Source organism: Theropithecus gelada, chromosome 10, assembly GCF_003255815.1.
Source record: "Theropithecus gelada isolate Dixy chromosome 10, Tgel_1.0, whole genome shotgun sequence".
NCBI lineage: Eukaryota > Metazoa > Chordata > Mammalia > Primates > Cercopithecidae > Theropithecus > Theropithecus gelada.
Genome location: NC_037678.1, coordinates 5,813,846 through 5,823,012, shown reverse-complemented (window position 1 = coordinate 5,823,012; position 9,167 = coordinate 5,813,846). Strand labels below are relative to the sequence as shown.

Sequence of the window (9,167 nt, the reverse complement as noted above, 5' to 3'; positions counted from 1 at the left end):
GAGTGCTGTCAACTATAGGAACTGCGGGAGGGCAGAGGGGTTCCCAGGGCTCACCCCGGCACACTCCCCTCCTGGCTGTTGCTACACAAGGCCCGGCTTATGTGGCATTCACACTGAGTGAGCAAACTTCAAAACAAATCCTCCCGTTGGTGTTTTTTGCGATAGGGGAAGGGGTAAAAGGCTTTGTCCTTGGTTGGATGATGCAGAGGCTGGAGGGAAAACCAAAGCCTTCGTGGCTTCAGAGGCGCTGGGCTCTGGGCAGGCTCCTCAGCCCTGTGACCTGTGAGTGGCGCTGGGGCCGCAGCTGGCCCGGGGCCTGCAGTGGGGTTTGCATGTAGCAGGGAGGCCTGTTCCCTGAGGACAGGGAAGAAGAGGCCCAGGGCCATTTTGGCTGTTCCATCTGGTGTCACTGTCTCCTGCAAGGCTTTGAAGCAAGGATGCTGTAGCTGTGTCCCTGTGCCCTGGGAGGGGTGGGTACCTTAGAAGGTGCCCCTGCATTGCCAGGGAGGGGGACGTGTCCAGGTGGGACCTGGTGCCCCCAGAAGTTTGCTTCCCAGCTGTTTGCTTGGCTTGTAACAGGTTTGTCATAGAGGCTGTGTCGCTAGTGAGGGCCGGGTTTCCAGGCTAGCCCACAAGGGGGGTGTAATCGGGACCCTGGGGGCCTTGGGGAAGGATGGGACAGAGCTGGAGGGGCCTGGAGCCTGGGCTGCTGTGAGGTCCAAGCTGTGGGAGTGGGGACAGGTCAGGTCTGTCCCCGGCTGGAACCTGCCCTCCTCCCATCATCAAGCATTAGGAGCCCCTCCTGCCTGTCCTGAGGTTTGAGTGACATGACAAGGTGGCAGGGAGTCCCCACGGGCCAAGGGCAGGAGCAGCCCTTGTCACCGCTGCATCTGGAAGCCAGGGTTTGTTCGGCGGCCGAGGCACACATGACCGGATGCACCAAGTCCTCAGCTCGCCAGGCAGCCCTTCTTCCTGACCAGCTGCCTGCGGTTTGGCCGGAGCTGTGGGTGTAGATGACTGAGTTTCTTTTCTCACTTTCACAGCAGGCAAGGGGCAGCTCGCTGAAGGGTATGAACACAGAGTCCCAGCCTGGGTCTCTCCTATGCCCCTCTCCAGTCCCTAGCAAGCTGCTCCCCGGCCTGGGGAGGACTGGGAAGAGGCACTGGGGCTCCGCCTGGAGAAGGCAGGCCCAGGGGCCTCGGCTGGGCACGCTGGGCCTCCCCTGCCTGGCACCCGGGGTCCTGCACCCTGCCAGGGAGTCCAACCTGATCCTGGGTCTGTACCCGGGCCCTGCCAGCTGGCTCCACCACCTCCACCCATCTGCCTCCTGCCCTCGGAAACTGTGGTGTGGTCTCTGGGATCAGGTGATTATGGAAAAACACAGAGGACCAAAGCCCAGGGGAGGCTGTGGGGCGGGGCTGGCAGCCGGTCATGTCCCTGGTGTGTGAGGTTGTGCGTCCTTGGAGGGTGCTCTGGAATCAGTTGTCTGTACTGGAGTAGGAAGGAGAAAGGAGTGTCCACGAGGAACTTGCTAGAGTCTGACGGCCCAGAACTGCAGGTGTGGAGGAGTCAGAGCTTGTGTGGGCACATGTGTATCTATGCACACATGTGTGCACGTGTGTATGCATGTCTCTGTGTCTCTGCATGTTTGTGTGTGCGTGTCTGCAGGTGTGTCTGCATGTGGACATTTGTGTGTGCATGTATGCGCATGTGTGTCTGTGTGTCGCTGCATGATGTGTCTGCATGTGGGCATGCGTGTCTGTGTGCATGTATGCGCATGCGTGTCTGTGAGATGTGGGAAGTACGCATATGATGCCAAGACCTCGCCTGCCTGTCTTCCTGGGGACCCTCCCGGGGGCTCTCTCTTTTTTTTTTTTTTTGAGGCGGAGTCTCGCTCTGTCGCCCAGACTGGAGTGCAGTGGCGCGATCTCGGCTCACTGCAAGCTCCGCCTCCCGGGTTCCCGCCATTCTCCTGCCTCAGCCTCCCGAGTAGCTGGGACTACAGGCGCCGCCACCACGCCCGGCTAATTTTTTGTATTTTTAGTAGAGACGGGGTTTCACTGTGTTAGCCAGGATGGTCTCGATCTCCTGACCTCATGATCCGCCCGTCTCGGCCTCCCAAAGTGCTGGGATTACAGGCTTGAGCCACCACGCCCGGCCATCGGGGGCTCTCTCTAGGGGTCTTTGCTGCCCTTTCCTCCTTCCTCTCCCTGGTCTTGGGCTCCGGCATCCCTCAGGTGCTTGGCACCAAGTCAGTGAGTAGTGGGGCAGGGTTCTTGCTCCATCTGACAGCCCAGAGAGAGCAAAACTCCTGGCCAAGGCCCCATAGCAGTCTGGCAGCAGAGTATAGCCTGAGGGAGCAGATGACAGGGGCTTCGGGGAGGCTCTTGGGGACGGGGGTGGGACTGCCGCAGGAGGTGGAGGGAGGAGTCTGTCTGAAACTGAATATCAAGTCTGGGAAAACGGCCACTGCTTGGCTCCAAAACCAAAAAGTCTGGGCTTACCTGTGTTAAGGTAAAAGAAAATGCAGAGGCAGGAGTTACAGGAGCCATCCTCAGGCTGGTTTGCTGTGTGACCTCGAGCAAGTGCCTGCCCTTGAACAAATGTCTGTACCTCACCGGCCTCTGTTTGCTTCTCCGATAAGTGGGGAAGTTGGATACATGAAGATAATGGAGCTGTGCAAGGGTTTCCTTCCTTCTCTGCTTCCTCCCTCCCTCCTTCCCGCTTTCCCCTGACCACAGAAACGTTCCAGAAATATTGCCGAGAACACACACACACTCCTTATCTTGATTCAGAAGTTGGTATTGTTTATTACAGATGCTCTTTCTTCCCCTCTCTCTGTCTCTTTTAGCTGAACTATTGGAGAGGAAGCTGTAGACCCCCGGCAGTCCCTGCTGAACATATTAGCTGCCCCTCCTGAACAGAAAGACATTCTCCCGTATAGCCTGATACCATTATCACACTAAGAAAATTACCAGCAGTTCCTTAATGTCATCGACTACGCAGGTCACATTCAAATCCCACAGTTGTCCCCGGCATGGTTGCAGTGCTCTTTCATAAACCTGAACCCACCAAGGCTCCCACGCTGCCTTTAACTGTTGTGTGTCTTGGGCTTCTTTCCATTGGAAAACAGCCTGCTACAGCCTCCCTCTTTTTAAAAACTGACATCCCAGCCTGGCCAACATGGTGAAACCCCATCTTTACTAAAAACAAAAATTAGCCAGGCATGGAGGTGCACGCCTGTAGTTCCAGCTACTTGGGAGGCTGAGGCAGGAGAATCACTTGAACCCAGGAGATAGAGGTTGCAGTGAACTGAGACCAAGCCACTGCACTCCAACCTGGGCAACAAGGTGAGACCCCATCTCAAAAAAAAAAAAATGACATCAACATTTAAAGCGACCAGGCCAATTGTCCTGTAGAATGCCTCTCCTAGATTTGTCAGATTTCCTCCCTGCATGATGTCTTTTTTTTTTTTTTTTTTGGTGAGGCGGAGTCTTGCTCTGTCACCTAGGCTGGAATGCAGTGGCACGATCTCGGCTCACTGCAACATCCACCTCCCAGGTTCGAGTAATTCTCTTGCCTCAGCCTCCTGAGTAACTGGGATTACAGGTGCACGCCACCATGCCTGGCTAATTTATGGATTTTTCATAGAGACAGGGTTTCACCATGTTGGTCAGGCTGGTCTTGAACTGCTGACCTCGTGATCCACCTGCCTCAGCCTCCCAAAGTGCTGGGATTACAGGCGTGAGCCACCACACCCAGCCTCATTTCTTTTTTTGTTTTTGAGACAGCGTCTCTTTCACCCAGGCTGGAGGGCAGTGATGCAACCAGCCTCAACCTCCTGGGCTCAAGTGATCCTCCCACCTCAGCTTCCTGAGTAGCTGAGACTACAGGTGTACACCACCGCATCTGGCTAATTTTTTTTTTATCTTGCAGAGACAGAGGTGTTGCTGCATTACCCAGGCTGGTCTCTAACTCCTGGGGTCAAGCACTTCTCCCGCCTCAGCCTCCCAAAGCACTGGGATTACAGGCATGAGCCACCACACCTGGCTTTTGATGTCTTTTCTCTTGTTCTTGGACCTAGAGGTATTTCCCGTAAATTGAACATTAGCACCGAAGGCTTAATTGGATTCAGATGAAACTTTTTGGGCACGAGTTCTTCACAGCTGTGGGTCCTTCCTGTTGCAGGAAGGTGTGACATGAGGTCGCCCTGCTGTCATGACTCTAGATGAGCTGCTCGGCTGAGGTGGTGGCTGCCAGAGTCCCTGTCATGGAGGTGTGTTTTTCTCTGTATTTTTTTTTGAGACAGAGTCTCTGTTGCCCAGGTTGGTGTGCAATGGCACGATCTCGGCTCACCACAACCTGCTTCTCCTGGGTCCAAGTGATTCTCCTGCCTCAGCCTCCCGAGTAGCTGGGATTGGTGCACCACCATGCCTGGCTAATTTTTGTATTTTTAGTAGAGATGTGGTTTCACCATGTTGGCCAGGCTGGTCTTGAAATCCTGACCTCAGGCAATCCGCCTGCCTCGGCCTACCAAAGTGCTGGGATTACAGGCGTGAGCCACCATGCCTGGCCTAAGCCACTGCGCCGGGCCATGCTTTTCCCTTTGAGCAGCCCTGGGTTTTGGTGAGCGTCGTCCTGTTCTCCATCATCTTTCACCTGCGGCTGCATCATCCACCCGCCATCTTGGCCTGAAACACTTCCTGAAAATCAGCTGAACATGTATGTGGTCTATTCGAGACTTTCTGTCCTGTTCCCCTGACCTGTGTGTCTCTCTGTGCCAACCCCACACTGTCTTGATTAGTGTAGCTTTATAATAGGTCTCAAGATCAGAACTTCTTCCAACTTTCTTCTTTTTTGAAATTGTTTTTGCCATTCTGGGCCCTTTTTAGTTTCAAATACATTTTGGAAACAGTTTATTAATTTCTGTGAAAAAGCCTGCTGGGATTTTGGTTGGGATTGTGTTTGAATCTATAAATGGATTTGAAAAGAATTAATGTCGTAACAATATTGTGTCTTTTAATCCAGGAGTGTGATATATTTCCCCGTATCCTTAGGTCCCTTTACTTTTTTCCAACAATGTTTTGTAGTTTTATGTGTAGAGATTAGGCACCTCTTTTGTTCTCTGAGTATTTTGTAATTATTGGTGCTATTGTAATTATCTGATGGGTTCTTCCTGCCCGCTACACGGAAAAACCAATTCACTGAGACTGCAGGATTGCAGTAAAGAAACAGTTTCATTGATTCAAGGCCAACCCACACAGGAGAACGGGAGTTATTACTCAAATCAGTCTCCTTGAAAATTCAGAGGCTAGGCTTTTTCAAGGATATTTTGGAAGACAGAGGGCTAGGGAATGGGTGCTGTTGATTGGTTGAGGATGCAATCACAGGGCTGTAGAAAATGATCCTTGGCCAGGCGCTGTGGCTCACGCCTGTAACCCCAGAACTTTGGGAGGCCGAGGCGGGTAGATCACGAGATCAGAAGTTCGAGACCATCCTGGCCAACATGGTGAAACTCCGTCTCTACTAAAAACACAAAAATTAGCCAGGCATGGTGGCATGAACCTGTTGTCCCAGTTACTCAGGAGGCTGAGGCAGAAGAATTTCTTGAACCCGGGAGGTGGAGGATACAGTGAGCCGAGATCGTGCCACCGCACTCCAGCCTTGGCAACAGAGCGAGACTCCATCTCAAAAGATAAAAAATAAAATTCTCCTTGTCTACTGAGTCCACTTCTGGATGGGGACTACAGGACTAGAGTCATGAGTCTTGGGTGCAGGTGGAGTCATCTGCCAGGAATTGCCAAAGGCCAATCTTTGATTCTTTTTTTTTCATTTTGAGACAGTGCCTCACTCTGTCGCCCAGGCTGGAGTGCAGTGATGCCATCTCGGCTCATTGCACCTTCTACCTCCTGGGTTCAAGCAATCCTCCTGCCTCAGCCTCCTGAGTAGCTAGGATTACAGATGCCTGCCACCATGCCTGGCTAATTTTTGTATTTTTAGTAGAAACCGGGTTTTACCATGAGGTCCAGGCTGGTCTTAAACTCCTGACCTCAGGTGATCTACCCGCTTTGGCCTCCCAAAGTGCTGGGATTGCAGGCCTGAGCCACTATGCCCAGCCTAATCTTGGATTCTACAGTAGTGATATTATCTGTGGGAGTAACTGGGGAAGATGCAAATCTTGTGACCTCCGGAACAGTGGCTGGTAACTACGCCTAGGTCTTTGCAGAATTCAGACCCCTCTCATGAATCCTCACCTTGTAACCTTTTATTAGTTTTATAAAGATGATTTAGTTTTGGGAAGGGATATTATCATTTAAACTATAAACTTCTTCCAAAGTTAGCTTGGCCCATGCCCAGGAACGACCAAAGGCAGTTTGGAAGTTAAAGGCAAGATGGAGTTGGTCAGATTAAATCTCTTTCACTGTCATAATTTTTTCACTGTTATAATTTTGGCAAAGGCAGTTTCACTGTTGTTGATGGATTTTTTTTTTTTTTTTTTTTTTTTTTTTGAGACGGAGTCTCACTGTGTCTCCCAGGCTGGAGTGCAGTGGCGCGATCTCGGCTCACTGCAAGCTCCGCCCCCCGGGTTCACGCCATTCTCCCGCCTCAGCCTCCCGAGTAGCTGGGACTACAGGCGTCCGCTACCGCGCCCGGCTAGATTTTTGTATTTTTAGTAGAGACGGGGTTTCACCGTGTTAGCCAGGATAGTCTCGATCTCCTGACCTCGTGATCCGCCCGCCTCGGCCTCCCAAAGTGCTGGGACTACAGGCTTGAGCCACCGCGCCCGGCCTGTTGATGGATTTTTACGTTTTAATTTTCAGTTCGTTCTTTGCTGGCATATGGAAATAGAATTGATTTTTGTATATTAAGTTTTTTCAAAACTTTGCTAATTTTGTTTATTGGTTCTAGTAGTTCCTTGGTAGATTCCTTAGGATTTTTCTTTAGATGATCATGTAGTTTGCAAGGAAATTTTTTTTTTTTTTTTTTTTTTTTTGAGACAGATTCTTGCTCTATCAGCCAGGCTGGAGTGCAATGTCATGATGTTGGCTCACTGCAACCTCCACCTCCTGGTTCAAGCGATTCTCCTGCCTCAGCCTCCCAAATAGCTGGGATTACAGGTGCGTGCCACCATGCCTGGCTAATTTTTGTATTTTTAGTAGAGATGGGGTTTCACCATGTTGATCAGGCTGGTCTCGAACTCCTGACCTCAGGTGATCCGCCTGCCTCGGCCTCCCAAAGTGCTGGGATTACAGGCATGAGACACCCCGCCTGGCCTTTTTTTTTTTTTTTTTCTCTTTGAGACAAAGTCTTGCTCTTGTCCCCCAGGCTGCAGTGCAGTGGCGTGATCTTGGCTCACTGCAGCCCCCAACTTCCAGATTCAAGCGATTCTCCTGCCTCAGACTCCTGAGGAGGTGGGATTACAGGCACCCGCCACCACACCTGGCTAATATTTATATTTTTAGTAGAGATGGGGTTTCACCATTTTGGTCAGGCCGATCTTGAACTCCTGACCTCAGATGATCTGCCCACCTCGGCCTCCCAAAGTGCTGGGATTACAGGTGTGAGCCACCGCGCCCGGCTTGCAAGTAAATTTTTGCTGCTTTTCCTTTCCAATCTTTATGCTTTTTTCTTCCTTGTCTTATTACAGTGGGTGGGACCTCCAGTATACTGTTGAATAGAGGTGCTGAGAAGGGCTGTCACTGTTCATTGTTCTGAGCGCTTTCAGTCTTTCACTGTTCTATATGATGTTAGCTGTAGATTTTTTGTAGTTGCTCTCTACCTGGTTTAGGAAGTTTTCTTCTGTTCTTATTTTGCTAAGTTTTATTATGAGTGAGTCTCGAATGTTGTGAAATCCTTTTTTCCTTTTTCTGCATCTATTGAGATCCTCGTTTTTTTCCTTTTCTGTTTTGCTATGTTTTTATGTTCCTGTTTTACTACTGTTTTACTTTTTCTTTTTTTCTGAGACAGTCTCTGTTGCCCAGGCTGGAGTGCAGTGGCACGATCTTGGCTCACTGCAAACTACACTGATTGAATTTTTTTTTCTTTTTTTTTTTTTTTTTCTCAGTAGAGACAGGGTTTTGCCGTGTTGGCCAGGCTGGTCTCCAACTCCTGACCTCAAATGATCCACCCACCTCAGCTTCCCAAAGTGCTGGCTGATTTTTGAATATTAAAACAACTTTGCAAAGCTGAAACAAACCCTTCTTGTTCATGATAGGTTGTACTTTTTATATATTGCTGGGTTTGATTTGTTAATATTTTGTTAAGATTGTTTCTATCTATGTTCCTAAGGGAGATGAAGCTTTCTTTTCTTGTATTGTCTTTGGTTTGGGCATAAAGGTAATGCTGGCCTCATAAAATAAGTTAGGAAGTATTTCCTTATCTTCTGTTTTCTGGCAGAGTTAGTGGAGAACTGGTATTATTTCTAATGTACATGTGGTAGAATTCACATGTAGCACCAGAGTTTTCCTTGCATTTGTTTTCTCTCTTTTTTCTGAGACGGGGTCTCTTCCTGTCTCCCGGGTCTCCCGTGATTGTGCCGTGGTGCAATCATGTCTTATTGCGGCCGTGACCTCCTGGGTTCAAGCGGTCCTCCTACTTCAGCCTCCCAAGTAGCTGGGACTACAGGTGTGCACTACCATGCACAGTTAATCTTTATTTTTTGTAGATATGAGATCTCATCTGTTGCCCAGACTGGTCTTAAACCTCTGGGCTTAAGTGACCCTCCTGCCTTGGCCTCCCAAAATGCTGGGATTATAGGTGTGAGTCACCAAGCCTGGCCAGGAAGCTTTTCTTAACACATTTGCCTTACGTACTAGATAGTGGGTTATTCAGGTTATCAGTTTCTTGAGTGAGCTTTGGTAGCTTGTGTCTTTCAGGAATTGTGTGAAGTTTATCTAGATTGTTGAATGTATTAGCATAAGGGCATTTGTAATATTCCCTCATTATTCTTTCAATGTCTGTAGTATCTGTAGTGATGTCTCCTGTCTCAAGATGTAGATTTAGCTTCACCTTTGCACTTTAAGACATTTACTTTGTAAACTTTACCATGTTCTGATTGGTGAATAGAAACATGCATGCATTTTTATAGTAATAACATGTTTCCCCAAAGACCCCAAATAGCTTGGGTTTTTTTTTTTTTTTTTTTTTTTTTTTTTTGAGACGGAGTC

General features: G+C 49.5%; 1 protein-coding gene across 1 annotated transcript in view; it reads left to right on the top strand.

The window, feature by feature from the left end:
* Positions 1–453: 453 nt before the first annotated feature.
* The window catches only part of ARHGAP8 (Rho GTPase activating protein 8), a 90,430-nt gene continuing 81,716 nt past the window's right edge, over positions 454–9,167 (top strand). The window contains exon 1 of the mRNA XM_025399920.1: positions 454–579. The gene's annotated coding sequence lies outside the window, so the exon portion shown is untranslated. The remainder of the gene's footprint in view (positions 580–9,167) is intronic.